This window comes from Kogia breviceps, chromosome 19 (assembly GCF_026419965.1).
Source record: "Kogia breviceps isolate mKogBre1 chromosome 19, mKogBre1 haplotype 1, whole genome shotgun sequence".
Lineage (NCBI taxonomy): Eukaryota > Metazoa > Chordata > Mammalia > Artiodactyla > Physeteridae > Kogia > Kogia breviceps.
Window position 1 is genome coordinate 55078831 of NC_081328.1, and position 17876 is coordinate 55096706.

The 17876-nt window shown below is 42.2% G+C and overlaps 1 protein-coding gene across 1 annotated transcript in view; it reads right to left on the bottom strand.

Moving 5' to 3' along the window:
* Nucleotides 1-9974, bottom strand: part of KCNJ16 (potassium inwardly rectifying channel subfamily J member 16) — a 54841-nt gene extending 44867 nt beyond the window's left edge. The window contains exon 1 of the mRNA XM_067020457.1: nucleotides 9813-9974. The gene's annotated coding sequence lies outside the window, so the exon portion shown is untranslated. The remainder of the gene's footprint in view (nucleotides 1-9812) is intronic.
* Between the last annotated feature and the right edge of the window lie 7902 nt (nucleotides 9975-17876).

Below are 17876 nucleotides of genomic sequence, written 5' to 3' on the forward strand. Positions count from 1 at the left end.
ATACAGTCACTTTTTTTTCCCCTCACAAAAAATTCCATGCACAACTGGAGAAACAGTGTCCCTCCTTTATGCCAGCGAAGAACAGGAATGAGGTGACACGAATGTTCAGGAAAAGCACACACAAATTATTCCGCCTACGGTAATATAAGGCATGGAAACACGGTCCTGACTCCTGCTGTGAGCCTAAATTACGGTATATTTTACTTCTGTTAGGTTTCGTTCGGGTCTGCTTGTTTATGATTTTGCTCCGTTCAGTTTTGTTTCTCTGAATGTTTCTTTAGCTTTTAAACTCCTGGTGTAAATGGCGTAATCTTATCTCCAACTCAATACTGTTATCTGGTACAGCTAAATAAAAATTTAGTCTTAAGGAAATGAAACCGCCTTTCCCACAAAGCCTAAATTTAAATATGTGTAACTCATAACTCTTAACTTGCTCAAATTAGCCACACTACTTTCTCCGTGAGTGTTCTCTAACCACCCACAAGTTGACTGAATTCTGACCCGAACCAAAGGAGCAAGCTTCTGGATGTGACAATCCTGGCACATAGCTCAGAGCCTCTAAGACTCTGGCACCTTCTCAAATTTTAGTTGCAAGTCCAGGGAAGGATTTTATTATGCCATCTATAAATAGAAGTCAATAGTACATGACAAGAACACTAAAAGGTCAGTTAATAACCTCATAGATCATCAGGATGGCTGGGTGTGTCTTTCAGGTAAGTGCAAGTTGGTGAGTCTTATTAAGCTCTTGTTCACCAGACTCAAGGCGGTGGCTCCCACATAGAAGAAGCCTGAATCAGAGATCTACTAAAATTTTTGTGGTCCAGCCCTATGCCAGGTGCCTTGTTTCTTGAGGCTACATTGGCTTATTTTCCCAAAGTAGAGACAGCATGTCCTGAATGACTATTGTTTGGGATGGTCTCACATGAGATAAGTACATAGTTGTGAGAAGACTGCCAAGTCTGCGGGTGAGTAGCTATTTGGGTGGAGTGGATGCGGGCAGAGCCCCGTAGCTAATCAAGTACTAACCTAACCCATGTATTTAACCTCAGAAAAATCCTCCTTTAACAGTGCTTCTCAAAATTGTCCATCAAAAAAATCTGAAGGGGCTTCCCTGGTGGCGCAGTGGTTGAGAATCCGCCTGCAGATGCAGGAGACACGGGTTCGTGCCCTGGTCCGGGAAGATCCCACATGCCATGGAGCAACTAAGCCTGTGAGCCGTGGCCACTAGGCTTGCACGTCCGGAGCCTGTGCTCTGCAATGGGAGAGGCCACAACAGTGAGAGGCCCGCATACCGAAAAAAAAAAAAAAAAAAAAATCTGAAGAAACAAAAGAGAAATGAGTATATCACCGTTATCCCTACCCCAAATCCTAGGAGATCTGAGAATATGACACATCGGACTGAGCCCAAGCTCAAAATATTCCAGTCTTTTTTGTTTGTTTGTTTGTTGTTTTGTTTTGTTTTGTTTTTGCGGTACACTGTTGTGGCCTCTCCCGTTGCGGAGCACAGGCTCCGGACGCGCAGGCTCAGCGGCCACGGCTCACGGGCCCAGCCGCTCCGCGGCACGTGGGATCTTCCCGGACCGGGGCACGAACCCGTGTCCCCTGCATCGGCAGGCGGACTCTCAACCACTGCGCCACCAGGGAAGCCCAAAATATTCCAGTCTTATGATTTTTCTTTAAAATATATACTGCATTACAAAAATAATTACTTAACCTGCTTATCACTTAAATGATTTAGTTCGTCTATTCTCCATCCAAAGTGTCGAGTTAAATTAATGCTTCAAGAAGATACACCATGTTTACCTTGTGGCTTCTCAAAGCTCCTGGCATGTTGCTACTACTGTGAACACAGTCATTGGGCGGCAGGCCTCATACATATGAAAAATAAAGTACACATACTCAGCCATAAAAAAGAAAGAAATCATGCCATTCGCAGCCACATGGATGGTCCTAGAGATGATCATACTAAGCGGAGTAACTCAGACAGAGAAAGACAAATACCATATGATATCACTTATATGTGGAATCTAATTTTTAAAATGACATAAATGAACTTATTTACAAAACAGAAACAGACTTACAGATATAAAAAACAGACTTATGGTTACCAAAGGGGAAATGTAGGGGGGAGGGATAAATCAGGAGCCTGGGATTAACATACACACACTACTCTACATAACATAAATAACCAACAAGGACCCCCTGTATAGCACAGGGAACTCTACTCAATACACTGCGACAGCCTATGTGAGAAAAGAATCTGAAAAAGAATGCATACATGTCTACGTACGACCGAATCACTTCGCTGCACACCTGAAACTAATACAACATTGTGAATCAACTCTACGCCCATAAAATTTTTTTTAAAAAGAAAATCTAAGAGAGAATATATAGTAGCTGAAATATCTGGTACAGAGAGTGAAGTTAAGAGACAATGCCATTAGAAGGCTAGACTGTGGTGTCTTTTTCTTTGCCTGAATTAAAAGAAATCATTTTCTCTCTGTCCAGGTTGCCTTATTAAAAAACTATAGCACTGAAAATGCTGTATTAAATTACTGGATGCTTCTATACAAAAATGATGGTATTTTTAGGCATCTCCATCTTATGGAATCTGAAATGTATATAATGAGTAAAATATAGTTAACTTCTTTTACAGAAACTGAAGCTTCAGGTTTAGAATGTTGAATAATGGTATGGCAAAATACAATCATAGTGAAGATGCCCTGTGTTCCTGGGATGGGTTATTTTACGTATCAGTTTGGCCAGGCCATGGTGCCCGGTTGTTTGGTCCAACACCATTCTGGATGTTGTTGTGAAGATGTTTGTTAGCTGTGATGAACATTTATGATCTGTAGATTTTAAGTAAAGTATTGACAGATGACCCTCCACAGTGAGGGTGGTCTTCATCCAACAGGTGAAGGGATTAGGAGTAAAGACGGAGGGTCCCAAAGAAGCCAGAAGAAGCAGTTCTGCCTCAAGGCTGCAACATACCTGAGTTTCCTGCCTGCTGGCCTCCCCTGCAAATTTTGCAAATTTTGGACACAAGACTGCAATAGTAACTCTTAATTTCCAGATTGCCAGCCTACCCTACAGATTTCAGACTTGCCAGCCCTCACAAACGTAGGACCCATTCCTTAGATTAAATCTCTTCCTACCTCTCCTTCTCTCTCTCTATATATGTACCCAATTGGTTCTATCTCTCTGGATAACCCTGATACAGTTACCAAACTACAGGGGAAAGAAAACAATAATTCTAAGGGAACTGTCAGAGTAAGCTTCTGGCAACAAAAAATCTCGTAAAAGAGTTCATAGTAGAAACAATATTTCAGTGCCTAAAAGTTCTGAATTCCAAAAGCACACCCAGGACGAGAGCAACATGCCACAAATTTGTCGATTACCTTATCGCTTTCGTGAAAAAAGTTCATTTCATTGGTGTGCTCATCATATCTCATGTTATCATGGTACTAGGTCATTGAATTGCCCTTAATTATTTACAGATCTGCCTTTTTCTGCCAGACCGAGGGCAAGGACCAGGTCTTTTGTCATCTTGGTACCAGACGCAATAAATGATTATTGATTTGCATTGGAACATGGTTCTAATTTAAAATGGAGTATCATGAAAAATGAAAATTCATTGTGATGAAATATGTTTTTGTCATGTGTGCTGGAACATACTTTTTTCTTTAAAAAAAGAAAGAATAACTGAATGCTTCTTTTTGAGTTAAAAGAATAAATCTTATGGAACATAATCTAAAGCCATTGCAACTGTCTGAAGTCTTTAAAACTATACTCATATTTTACATAAAATCAGAACTTGAGGTGATACTCCTGGACATTGCTAAGGTAAAAATCACCTTCTTTATGTGGAACTGTTGGGTAAGTCTATTTGGGGGCTGTTTCTTAGATGATTGACTTTTTTTCAGTTTTCCTTTGCATCTGTGGACAGTTTCAGGTCTCCTTTTGAGAGAGAGTGAATGTGGAGCCAATGTAACTAGAAAACATTTTAAAAGTAAAAGCCTCTTTAAAATGCTATACACATTGTGCATGTGAATCCTTGATTTTAGAGTAGAAAACCCTGGAGGGACAGGAAAAAAAAAAATCGATCCCATCTTTTTCAGTGAAGAGCAGCTATAAGAAAATAAAGTCATCCACCGCTTACGTTTAAATAACTACAAAGTCCAGGGTACGTATGGCCTAAGAATGATGAGAAAAAGAATTCTCCTCCAAGTCTGCTGAGGCTGGCCAGCTAAGAAAGCAGGATGCAAATGTCCCTGCAGAGGGATCCTCCAGGGCAATCATTACAGGGTGTAGACAAGCCGTTTTTTTTTTTTTCCCTGAAGCTGAGCTCTTGGGCCTAGAAACATCTGAGTTTATTTTGACATTCATCGATGCTACATACTGAATGTTTGTATCCTCCCCAAATTCATCTATTGAAATCCTAACCCCCCAATGTGATGGATTTAGGAGGCTGGGCCTTTGGAAGGTGACTAGGTCATGAGCGTGGAGCCCTCAGAGACCCCCGAGAGCTCTCTCGCCTCTTCTGCCATATGAGGACACAGTGAGAAGACAGCCCTATATGAACCAGGAATTGGGTCTCACCAGATACCAAATGTTCCAGCACCTCGATCTTAAGACTTCCAGCCTCCAGAATTGTGCGAAATAAATGTTTGTGTTTAAACCACCCAGTCTATAGTATTTTTGCCCAGCAGCCCTGATGGACTAAGACAATACGCACCTCAGAAGGACTGTTTGTTTAGAGTCCTTTACTCGCGTGGTTTCCAACAAAGCGATCATTTGAAGATGCTAAGACCAGTGGGTGACTTGTTGGTCATTACTGGCTAAAATCTGAGAGAGGGGAACATCCTAATCAGAAGAGAGGCATTTGGAGAAAGCCTTCTCATAGTGTTTACCACCCAAGAAATCTACATCTGCTTTGTAGTTCCCTGTCTGTTGGCAAAAGCTGGCGTGAGTTTCTGTGTTGACGGGACTGGCGTGTTCCTTACAAGTCTCATTTGGTGAGTAGCAGGTCATCAACCCCAGCACAGTCTGGGTGTTAAGACGCCTTTCTGTTTTTCCTTTGGTCAAGCTGGAGGAGCCAGGTGTTCATTTACCCCGATTTCCCACGTCTGTATCTTGTTTATCACCATCACCTGCCTGCCATACACAATATTTTTCCAAACGATTCAAATCTATACCTACCCTGGGTCTTTTCTAACATCTCCAAAAGACGTCTCAGACATATTTAGCTGGCAGAATCCTCTCCATCTTGGAAAAAACTCCTGGCACAGAGATGACCTCACTCACTACTGCTCTTCCCTCTGTGAGTGCTTCAGCTGCACTGGTCTCCTTGTGGTTTCTCGAACATGCCCAGCACGTCAGAGCTTTGCACTGGCTGTTCTGTCTGCCTCAACTGCTCTGTTCCAAGGTATCCACCTTGCCCAGTCCCTCACCACCTCCAGGACTTGGACCCAATTTCACCTACTTAGTGAAGCTCTCTCTGACCATCCTATTTAAACGTGTAAACCTGTGTCAAGCAGCTTTGGCCATGGTCCCCAGTGATCCTTGCCTCCTGGAGTTCATACTTTTGTGAAATTCCCTCTCCTTGAGGGCCGGCTGGAATAAGTGACTCATTTCTAATGAACAGAATGTGGCCAAACGGAGGGGATGTCACATCCAAGATCAGGCTAGAGAAAGACTCTGCCCTCTGTCTTGCCTGTTTGCTCACTAGAGCTAATGGAAACCAGCTGCCATGTTGGGCACTGTTTTATGGAGAGGCCCAAGTGGCAAGGAACTGAAGGAGGTCTCTAGCCAACAGCTAGTAGAGACTGAGCCCCGCATCCAACTGCCCCAGACAAGCCAAACCCTGCCAAGTACCACGTGATTCAGCTTGGAAGAGAATCCTCCCCCGGGCGAGGCTTGAGATGCCTGCGGTCCCACTGGACTCTGTGTCTGCAGCCTGACAGACCCTGAGCCAGAGGACCCGGATAAGCCTGTTTTCCCGACCGACACAAACTCGGAGATAACAGATGCTTGTTGTTCCAAAATAACTCATACAATATTCTCACTCCTCCACCTCCCACACCTAATTTCTTCCCCTATTGTTTTCCTCCATAAAGACTTATCACTTTTTTTTTTTTTTTTTTTTTTTTTTTTTTTTTTTTTTTTTTTTTTTGCGGTACGCGGGCCTCTCACTGCTGCGGCCTCTCCCGCTGCGGAGCACAGGCTCCGGACGCGCAGGCTCAGCGGCCACGGCTCACGGGCCCAGCCGCTCCGCGGCACGTGGGATCTTCCCTGACCGGGGCTCGAACCCGCGTCCTCTGCATCGGCAGGCGGACTCTCAACCACTGCGCCACCAGGGAAGCCCCAGACTTATCACCTTTGACGTGCAATTTATTTTACTTATTGATAGTCTCCGTCAACATCTACTAAAATACAAGATTCATGAAGGCAGGGACTTTTGTCTTTTTCTTTTCATCAGTATATTTTTGATGTCTAATTATTGCCTGGTACACAGTAGTCAATCAATAAATATGTTAAATAGATGAAGTGTTGTATCACTCAATGACAAATTATCTGTTTTTCCTCCTTCACTAATGTTAAGTTCCTAAGGAAAATGGTTTCACTGCAATAAATCATCTCCCACTGAACCCTCCTTCTTTAGGACTTTTTTTATATTTAATAAATATTTGTTGAGAGGATCAATCAGTGAATAAATTAGAGAAAAGTGGATTTTTTCGCTAAGTGCAATAACAATCAAATCAGGGAAATGACCAGATGACCCGTTAACTCCATGTTGGTGTCTTACAGAGGTCAAGGGTTTGAGACTATGGTGGCAGGGGGAAAAAAAAAAAAAAAAGAATCAGAATTCTAGAGTTTCTTTTTTCACAGACAAAATGTAGGTCATTGCCTTCTTAAGAACGCTAACTTAGTTCTTTCCTATTATTCAAAACAATGGTACTAGCAGGAAAAACAAAGAGCAAAATGTCCTCCATTCTGCAAGAACTGCTTTTATCAATGTGACATAAATGTTTAGGAAAAAAGAGCAGAGTGTCAGTCATCACCTTATAAAAAGAATCAGGGTGGCTTCTTCAGGGTTAAGTTTTCCGCTACCATAGAGTGATGGAGTCGTGATGACACGCATCCCATCGGTTTGTTGAAACCGGTATCTGTGGAGAAAACATCACTCACAGGTTCAAGAGAGAGGGTATTGGCCACCCGTCTGTGCTCTCAGCCACATCCTCAGACAAAGATCATATGTGTGAGATCTTCTGGGGACATTCCCCTTTTGCTGTTTCTATCAAGCCTAATAACTCTTAGTATCATAATGTTAGAAAAGGTAGGATATCATCCGGTAATGAGAAGCACATGCCTTGTGGAATTCACACAAGACTGAGTTTGAAGCTTAGACCTGAAGAAGTTACGTGACTTCCCCAGATAACATAGCCAGAAAGTGGAAAATCTAATCTTCATCTATAAAATGAACATAATAGCTCCTTTCATACTCGTAGTGAAGATCCAATGAATATCGTATTTAATCATTCAGAACATAGTAAGCACATAAATGCTTATTTCCCCAAGCTACCATAGAAATATTTATAGTCTGTGATGCCTGAAATAATGATATTTTCCACCCACTATTCCTAAAGTTAGATTTGAGGCCACTTTTCCCAGAACAAGGAAGTAACTCAAGGATAAATTCATAGGGGACAAAAGCTAAACAGTTTGTTAAATGATGGGTTTTACGAATTCAAAAAAGAAATGATTCAACCAAATCCTTGGGTGGTCTTGGTTATAAATATTTATTCTAAATACCCTTTATATATCTGTTGTTTTTCCAAAACCTATACCTTATGCTATTTTCTAACTTTCAACTCATTTATACCCAAGTCTTGACGTGGACTCACCATTCACATGCACAATGGAAAAAACAGATTTTTCAGTGTCCCTTAAAACTCTTGTTCTTTTGCAAATAAAAATGCACTTATTTAGGGAAATGCATTATAATAGCATCGCTGAGTGCCGCTTCCACTTCAGTCTTTTCTTCCAGTTTCAAATGTTGTCATGGTCTTGTTTCGCGTGGGATTAATGCCTTGATTTTATCACGGTCCTCATGTTCTAAAAATAAACTTAAGCAGGAATTACATCTATCAGTTACTCTGGTTCTCTCACTGTCTGTCTCTGTCTCTGTTTCTCTCTCTCTCTCCCTCTTTCTCTCTGCTGATTTGAAGTGAATTGAACTCTGGACCCTGTTCACCTTTAAACTTATTTTTTGGCTTAATTTCAGGAACTCTTACATGGCATTCCACAAAACAGCTGTGGCTTAGGCATTTCAAGTCACTTTGTTGGTTAAAATCTGACTTAGAGAGTGGTTGGTCTACAGTTTCCAAAGTAAAGTGGCAAAGGTACATTAATATATTGTTTTCTTCTTAAGGGTCTGTCTCTTGTAGCTGTAAGGGTGGTGTTTAGCACAAATACTCCAGTCTTATTTCCCTAATGACCTTTCAGTTCCTATGACTGTATAAGAGTATAATGCGAATGACCAAAATGCATCAGCTTTATAAGAAAAGTTCTTGTTCACCACCTATAGCCAGCAACAAGGGAGACAATTTGATATTTTTTTAAGATTTTTTAAAAAATTAATTTATTTAATTTATTAATTTTCAGCTGCATTGGGTCTTTGTTGCTGCGCGCAGGCTTCCTCTAGTTGCAGCGAGTGGCGGCTACTCTTGGTTGCGGTGCGCGGGCTTCTCATCGCGGTGGCTTCTCTTGTTGCGGAGCACGGGCTCTAGGCGCACGGGCTTCAGCAGTTGTGGCACACGGGCTCAGTAGTTGTGGCTCGTGGGCTGTAGCTCTAAAGTAGTTGAGGCTCAGTAGTTGTGGCTCACAGGCCTAGTTGCTCCACGGCATGTGGGATCTTCCCGGACCATGGCTCGAACCCGTGTGCCCTGCATTGGCAGGTGGATTCTCAACCACTGTGCCACCAGGGAAGCCTGACAATTTGATTTTATATGTTAAAGAATTCATGGCGTCCAGAGAGCAAGAATTGATAAATCTATAATTTTCTGAATAGATACTCAGAGACAACAGTTCTAAGATTTTAATGGACAAGAAAAAAGGCTTAGAGAAATTACAATGAACACAACAGGAGAAAATTCTCTACTTCGAATCTATGTTAAAATAAGTCTATATATGTCTGTTCCAATCTCCCAGTTCACCCCACAGATACACTAATATATATAAAATAGATAGTAAGAACCTGCTGCATAAAAATAAATAAATAAATAATATAAGTCTAGAAAAATGGATATTTTTATTTTCTCTCATATAGCTATATACAATTCTTAGAAAAAAATTAACCTATTTTTCTTGAAGTTTTTTTAGGGGATGTTTAAACACACATTCCAAAGCTTGAAGCCATATATTCATAAATGTATGCATATCTATGGATGCCATGATTTGCTTTTGATAGAAGTTATAGAATACTCCATCTGGTATTAAATATGGGACAGAAGGAAGTCACTTTTAGATATCTACATCTACAGTGGCACATAAGATCTCTTCAGTCAACTCTCTCAAGACCAATTTGAAACTGTCTTTAACCAAAGTTTCAAAAGAACTCAAGGAATATGACACACAGACTCCTACTTAAAGCCCTTGCAGAGGAAATTACATTCTCTTAACTGCATTTAATTCAACACTGATATTTACATTGCTGGATACAAAGCATTGCTGCTTCCTAATCAAAGAGGCCAGCTTGAGCAAAACATAGGCTGGATGACTTTGAATAATGACAATAATAGAGCAACGCTTACCTGAGTTCACTCTCTCCATAGAGGATCTATGAGCTGCGTGCTCACAGCTGGGCAATGGGAAAAAGGTTCTTTAGTTAATAATACAGGAAAGAAAAGCTCCAGACACCAAGAGCCTGGGTTAACCATTGACACTGGTTGGTTCCTACAGTTCCACCCTGGGAATCTACATAGGCAGCCCTTGGCATCTTATAAAGCAGGCAATAGCCGGTCAGCTGAGCCTGAGGTTATGGCTCCACCTCTGCACCACAGGAGAAAGAACGGGGAGAAGGTCACCCAAGCACAGCCTGACTCACTCTTCACTCGGGCTGGGATACAAAGGAGGAAGATTTCCTGGGCCAGGAATATGCTCAGCAATTCCTGTCAGTGACTCAAATATTTACCAACAGGGTTACTGGGAGCTAAGTTTTCAGACTTGGTCTGAGCAACGCAAAGAAGCTCTTTTCACCAGAGTTCTTTGTGTGCACCTTAGCAGGTCAGAGATGAGATGGGATGCCAATGAAAGCCGAGACAAGACAACCAGAAACAGCTAAGCAGCCCCTCATCCCTTTATTCAACACGCCTTTAATAAGCATTTACCCCGTGCAGAGCAGTCCCCAAGAACCGGCACCTACAGTTGAATAAACCTTGGCAAACAGAAGACAGAGATGGAGGCTAAAGTTTCCTGCCCCCCTACACCCACCTCAAGAATCAGAGTTTAAGACAGAGATGATGAATACACCACAGGCTGTTGTCCAATCTGACAGCCCCTCTGCTCCAGTAACTAGTCCTCGGGGATGAAACGAAACGTTGAGGTGCTCATGGGGTCAAGCTGGCTGACCAGGGGTCACGAAATTGATTAATAAGTGAAGGGGTGGTAGAGTCTAGAGAAAGTTCCCAAACATGTGAAAGGCAGCCACGAGAAACGAAAGAAATGACAACCGAAAGTCTTCAGAACCTGGGGCAGCTGTATCCAGGAGATTGCAAAAGGAGTTCTGTGCTGGCAGAGTAATTAGCATTTTTCTTTACTCTAAAGAGCTTGGTAGCATGGAGATCTGGGAGGGCCGATCTCGTTTGGTTCACCCTCCTAATTTAAGGGGCCATGTCTAGGTTCCGACCATAGTTGCTGTTTGGGGGTTGTTTGGTTCTGTTTGCACCTTTTTTTGTGTGTGTGTGATACGTGGGCCTCTCACCGTTGTGGCCTCTCCTGTCGCGGAGCACAGGCTCCGGACGCGCAGGCGCAGCGGCCACGGCTCACGGGCCCAGCCGCTCCGCGGCACGTGGGATCTTCCCGGACCGGGGCACGAACCCGCGTCCCCTGCATCGGCAGGCGGACTCTCAACCACTGCGCCACCAGGGAAGCCCTGTTTGCATTTTTAAAAGCATCAACTCTTTTATTTTTTTAAACATCTTTATTGGAGTATAACTGTTTTACAATGTTGTGTTAGTTTCTCCTTTATAACAAGATGTATCAGCTACATGTATACATATATCCCCATATCCCCTCCCTCTTGCGTCTCCTTCCCACCCTCCTTATCCCACCCCTCTAGGGGGTCACAAAGCACGGAGCTGATCTCCCTGTGCCATGCGGCTGTAAATGCACGAACTCTTGAGGAAGCAATAGTGGATTTCAATGTTGGTGCTGTCACTTACTGGCTCTGTGACATTGGGAGCTGCTTAATCTCTCTGTATCCCAGTCTCCTCATGTGTAAAATGGGAATAATGATCATAACAACAACAGCTCCTATTCAGGCTGATACTCAGCGTTCCAAACCTGTTAGCTATCAATCAGGTTTCGACATTCTCATAGGAGCACAGTGATTTGCAACCTGTTACACAGTAACTGGTAGAAGAGTTTGAACCCTCCAAGGGAATGTATCTTTTAAATCACCCATAAATGTCAGGGAAGCAGTGGACCCAGAGGTTAACTCTTCTGCCAAGAAATCTGAAGACTGGAGAAATGTCTACATTTCCATACAGATCGAGGCCACCCCCGTGGTGGTGTATGCATACTAAGGCCGACGTGATTGCTTAGTGAGTATTATCAGCTACTCTCCTCGGTTCCCGGCTTTTGGAAAGCTAAGGTTCCTTTATCAGCGGTCCATCTGAAAGGACTTAAAAGAACATAACACACAGAACTCTCTCTACTCTGCAAGGACAACCTCAGGGAAGGTGGCTGTGTTTAGCTGAGTGTTCGGACTGATAAGAGATGTGGCCTCTAAACACGGAATAAAAAAGGCCAAAGAGAGGAGCAGGACAGGAGCAAAGATGGGGAAACTGGACGGCATCCCAAGGCCGAGTCAGATCATCACTGAGTGCCTCATTCCTTTGTTTGAAGTAAATTCCCAGAACACCAGACACACCCATACTCACACGTAAGTAGAAAAACACTTTCTAAAGCCAAATAAAATGATTCTCTGGATTGGCTTTTCTGTTGCATTCTATGCTTCCTAAATCTACCTTAACTGAAAATTTAATGTATTGAAGTTCAGCTCTGGGGAACTGAAATCCCCCCGAAACACAGAGAGAAACTGAGGTAAATTGAAGGGGCTTGTTTTAAGATTGGTCAAATGACAAGATGAGGAAAGAATCCATTACTTGAATATAAGAACTTGGAAACACGATCTCTTTTTCAATCATCTGTACTTCACTGCTGTCTGGTGATTTTAGTAGTGGTCTAAAAAGAAGATAGACTCTAAAAAGAAGATATACTATACCAATTCTATATACTATACAAAATTCTAAAGTCTAGAATTGAGGTATTACTATTCTAAATCTGTCATGGACAAAATGTTTTGTTTGTTTGGCCTTACTCCTGTTTTTGTAAAACCTGGGAACTAAGAACAGTTTTTACATTTTTAAATGGTGCGGGGGGGGGAATTAAAAGAGGAATAATATTTTGTGATATGAAATTTATACGAAATTCAAACTTCGGTACCCATAAACAGTTTGATTAGAACACAACCTCACTCTTTCATTCATTCACATCTTGTCCATGGCTGCATTCACCCTACAACAGTAGAATTCGATGAGCCTCAGAGTCTCAACAGAGACCATGTGGCCCTCAAAATCTCCAATATGTAGTATCTGGCCCTTTACAGAGAAATGTTTGCAAATCCCTGAGCTAGCTGAATGTCCTATGCAATTCCCTCTTTTCCAAAGACACCGATCCTCTTTTCTCATTAATGAATAACACAGCGTTAACTCCAAGCCAACTGAATTTCTACAATTTAAAATCCTATCTTGGGCTTCCCTGGGGGTGCAGTGGTCGAGAGTCCGCCTGCCAATGTAGGGGACACGGGTTCGTGCCCCGGTCCGGGAAGATCCCACGTGCCGCGGAGCGGCTGGGCCCGTGAGCCTTGGCCGCTGAGCCTGCGTTCCGCAATGGGAGAGGCCACAACAGTGAGACGCCAGCGTACCGCAAAATAAATAAATAATCATAAAATAAAATCCTACCTTTTTTACATCCAACTCAGCAGTTGTGCTCCTTGGTATTTACCCAAAAGAGTTAACAACCTACATCTACATAAAAACCTGTACACATGTATTTATAGCAGTTTTATTCATAATTGTCAATACTTAGAAGGAACCAAGACATCCTTCAGTAGGTGAATAAAACAGAGGTACATCCAGACAATGGAATATTAAGCAGTGCTAAAAGGAAACAAACTATCAAGCCATGAAAATATATGGAGAAACCTTAAATGCCTGTTACTAAGTGAAAGAAAGCGATCTGAAAAGCCTACATAACGTGTGATTCCAACTATATGACATTCTGAAAAAGCGAAAATTATGGAGATAATAAAAAGATCAGGGGGTGCTTCCCTGGTGGCGCAGTGGTTGAGAGTCCGCCTGCCAATGAGGGGGACACGGGTTCGAGCCCCGGTCCGGGAGGATCCCACGTGCCGCGGAGCGGCTGGGCCCGTGAGCCGTGGCCTCTGCGCCTGCGCGTCCGGAGCCTGTGCTCTGCAACAGGAGAGGCCACAGCAGTGAGAGGCCCGCGTACCGCAAAAAAAAAAAAAAAAAAGATCAGGGCTTGGTGAGGGGTAGAGGAGAGGAGAGATGAATAGGCAGAGCACAGAGGGTTTTCAGAGCAGTGAAAACGCCCTGTATGATATTACAGTGATGGATATATATCATCATACAATTGTCTGAATCCATAGAATGTACAACACCAAGAGTGAACCCTAAAGTATACTATGGTGATTCCTTGGTTACGATATGTCAATGGAAGTTCATCCTTAGTAAAAACAAACAAACAAAAATGGACCTTTCTGGTGAGTGATGTTGGTAGCGGTAGAGGCTAAGCCTATGTAGCAGGAGAGGGTATACGGGAAATCTCTCTGCCTCCCCTCAATGTGACTGTAAACCTAAAACTGCTCTAAAAAATAGTCTTTAAAAAAATTCTATCTTTCCTTCAAGGTTCCTTTTACTAACTCCTTCCTTGCCTACTATAAATATCAATTCACAGTTTATTTAAAAAATAATTTTTAAAAAGAATAAACTTTTTAAAGGCACTATCCCTTCCAATCTATATGTTGTGGTTTTTTGGTTGCATATGTCTTTTCCTTCACCAAATTTTAAATTCTAGCAGGTAAGGACTGACTGGATCTTATCCATCACTGAATCCAACAAAGTGTCTAGCAGAAAACAGCAACACAATAGATACTAAGGAATTAATGCTTTTTTAATGTAACTAAGCAGACCATATTTGGAGACCAGAGACTCATTGACTGATTGACTGATTTTACTCTCCTTGACCCTTTTCTTCAGTTCACTGTCTCAACCAGCTTCCCTACAATCCCTTGTCCGTTCCCACCTCTCCGAAGGCCAGAGACCCTTTTGCTGCCCTTCCGCTCCACCCAACATCATAATCGCTGGATCTGTGCCTGAGTTTTTTTCTCTCTTTATCATCCCATCTCTCACAATTTTCCTTCCTGGTGTCTCATTTCCACTTGAAGGACTGGGTTTTACCATGTTCCAAGCCCTTCAGAATATACACAATAAGAGGTAAAGGGGAAAAAAAAGTTAACTTGAATTTGCTTCCTCAAGGAGAAATCCAGTTCAGCATTGTTATAAGCAGATGCACACGTATTCCAGCAAAAGATTTAAATACAAATGATGCGATTTACCGTACCACTCAAAAGAGCTTAATACACTGAATCACGCTAACAGGGTAAGAGCTGCGTTATCCTTCCCAGAGGAGGGAAAAAACTGGGAGGATACCTTCAAGAATCTCTCTTGGGTATTCAAGTTATGTGTGTTTATTGTAGATACTATGAATAAAAGTGCAAAGGAGGCAATAAAATTAATCGCCAGCCTCAATTTCCTTTGGAAAAGTTATTTCCAGTCTTTTTTCCTTTTGTTTTAAGAAAAAAATTGAGATTCAATTTTGAATCTCGCCTTTGTCAAGGAGCTCTTGTCTTCATGCAAAAGAATGCGTTCGTAGGCGTGGAATTTCCGACATCCAGGAGAAGCAGGTGAAGCAGATCTTTCGGAGCATGTGCTGGCTTCCTTGTACTCATGCCGCATTTACTGACAGGATTTACTCTTGAGTTGTGGGCATTAACTGAAACTGTGCCCTGAGAGAGCTTTGTAAACTGTCCAGCATGCCATGTGAAGGTGTGCCCAAGCGCGGTGTAAATCCTATTTCTCTGGACGAAGTGCTCATACGCTGAAAAGCGGTCACTCTCCTCAAGGAAGCCTTAAGGGAATGGGAATTGCATCAAAGATGGTTGATCGGATTTCAAAGGATGCCCTTATTTTAAAGACTATTTTTCTTTTATGAACTCGTTTCTTTGCCTCTCCAAGGGAAGCCAGTGAGACAATTACCTGAATACTTCAAGCCCCAAACCCCTCCCTCCCCTCCTTATGCCCCTCTTGTACACTTTCAAACTGCAGGGATGGATTGTGAAAAGAAAGGTCCTCGTTACTTCCTTCTCTTCCAAGACTTTTTTTTTTTTTTCCTAATGCTTTCCTCCCTCCCGCCCCCCAATAAGAATTAAAAGTGATATTTCTTTTGACAGCTGGTAACTAATCCCACCTTAGCAGGAAGCCAGCAAAGGAATTTTCCATTCCTATGTCTCTTTTAATTTTTTTCCACATCAGGTACTTTTCAAAATCTAGACATTTCCCGTGAGTCTGTCTATCTTCTTGTTTTGTCTACTAGAGTCACATGTTCTTAACTTCTGTGCCCGCTATGGAGAAGCCTGATGGAGCTGATGTTTGTCTTCGGAGGGGGTAGAATTTGAGAACCTTTGAATCTCCAGAGGGAATATAACCGAAATGCGATGCCTTTGCTTATACAAACAGGATTTTTCCTGTTGTAAAGTTCACACAGCTAGTCCCACAAACCACAAATCAAAATGCCTCACGTTGTAAAGAGAACTACAAAATACTTTTTAAAAAAATATATTTATTTTATTTATTTATTTATTTTTGGCTGCATTGGATCTTCATTGCTGCGTGCGGGCTTTTCTCTAGTTGCGGCGAGCAGGGGCTGCTCTTCGTTGATATGCGCGGGCTTCTCACTGCGGTGGCTTCTCTTGTTGCAGAGCTCGGGCTCTAGGTACACGGGCTTCAGTAGTTGTGGCATGCCGGCTCAGCAGTTGTGGCTCACGGGCTCAGTAGGTGTGGCTCACGGGCTCTAGAGAGCAGGCTCAGTAGTTACAGCTCATGGGTTTCGTTGCTCTGAGGCATGTGGGATCTTCCCAGACCGGGGCTCGAACCCGTGTCCCCTGCACTGGCAGGCAGATTCTTAACCACTGCGCCACCAGGGAAGCGCTACAACTGATTCTTAAAGTAAGTTTCTGCTCACCCATCTTTTACCTGCCAGACTGCATTCCTTGATTCCTTCCTTCCTTTCTCCTCCTCCCTCCTTCCTTTCCTCCGTTTCCACCTTTTTTAAAAAAAAAAATACTAATGGATTCTGTGTACTCTGCTATGTTCCAAGTTTTCCAGAGAGTATATGATAAGAAGTGGGGGAAAAAGGAAAGAATAATCAACTTGAATTTGTTTCCTCAAGGAACATCCATTTGAGCCTTTCCATAACCTAAGGCACAATATTTCAATAAATGATTTTTTTAAACAGTGAAATTAAAATTTCCTAAAGGTTGTGATTTATACAAAATGGGAATGAAATGCATCTATGTCAGTGGGTGTCATTTCAAATGAAATAATTTAATGAAGATGATGTCTACTGCAGTCTGTTGGATTCTGTATAACTAAAAGCATTGCTCTAAAACTGAAGATGACATTTTTTTTCTTAAATTGTCCAAGTGTATATTTTTACTGCGGCAATAATCATTAGAATCTAAATAAAGGTAACAAGAAACACTTATCAAGTGGATACTAGTCGCCGTACCCTTTTCATGTGTTATGTCATTTATTCTTCTCATCTAACCAATGGGGAAACTGAGGTAGACACAGGCATCTTATGTTACCTGCTCAAGGCCTCACATCTCACAAATGAAGACCCCAGGATATGAACCCAGGCAGTCTGGCTACAGAACCAGAGCTGTAAACCACTTGTTTTTGCCTAAGTATTGGCTGAGCAAATCTTTCCTTGGTCTAACAAATACTGATTAGATACCAATAAGTTGCCCCAGACACAATTTCATCCGCCCCCAAAGGAAAGCAAAACCATTTCAAATTATGACAACTACAGAGCAATGTTTGCATCTCCAGTTCCAAATAACATCAGCTAATGAGAGAGCTTGATACACCTAAATCAGAATGGAAATCTCAAAATCTGAGGTATAGATTATGTCTCTTTTATGACAGATTTAAAGCTCAATGTAGAGCAAATACATCAGGTAAATTTATTTCTTGGTGTAATTTTCTGTGGGACTACTTAGTATGTGTTGAAGGTGTTTGTTCAACTCAGAATGATGCCCATTTTTTAGAACGCTCACGACCCTGCCTCACACACTCAGAGCTCCATGGGATCTCTGTCTGAGTTCTAGACTTTCCCATATGGATCCTATGTGAAGAGACCACCACCGTCTTCTTCCAGGTCATTTCAGGCCCCGGCTGCATTTCATTCCTGTTTCACATTATGCATCTTACTCCTGTTACAAACTCCTCTGC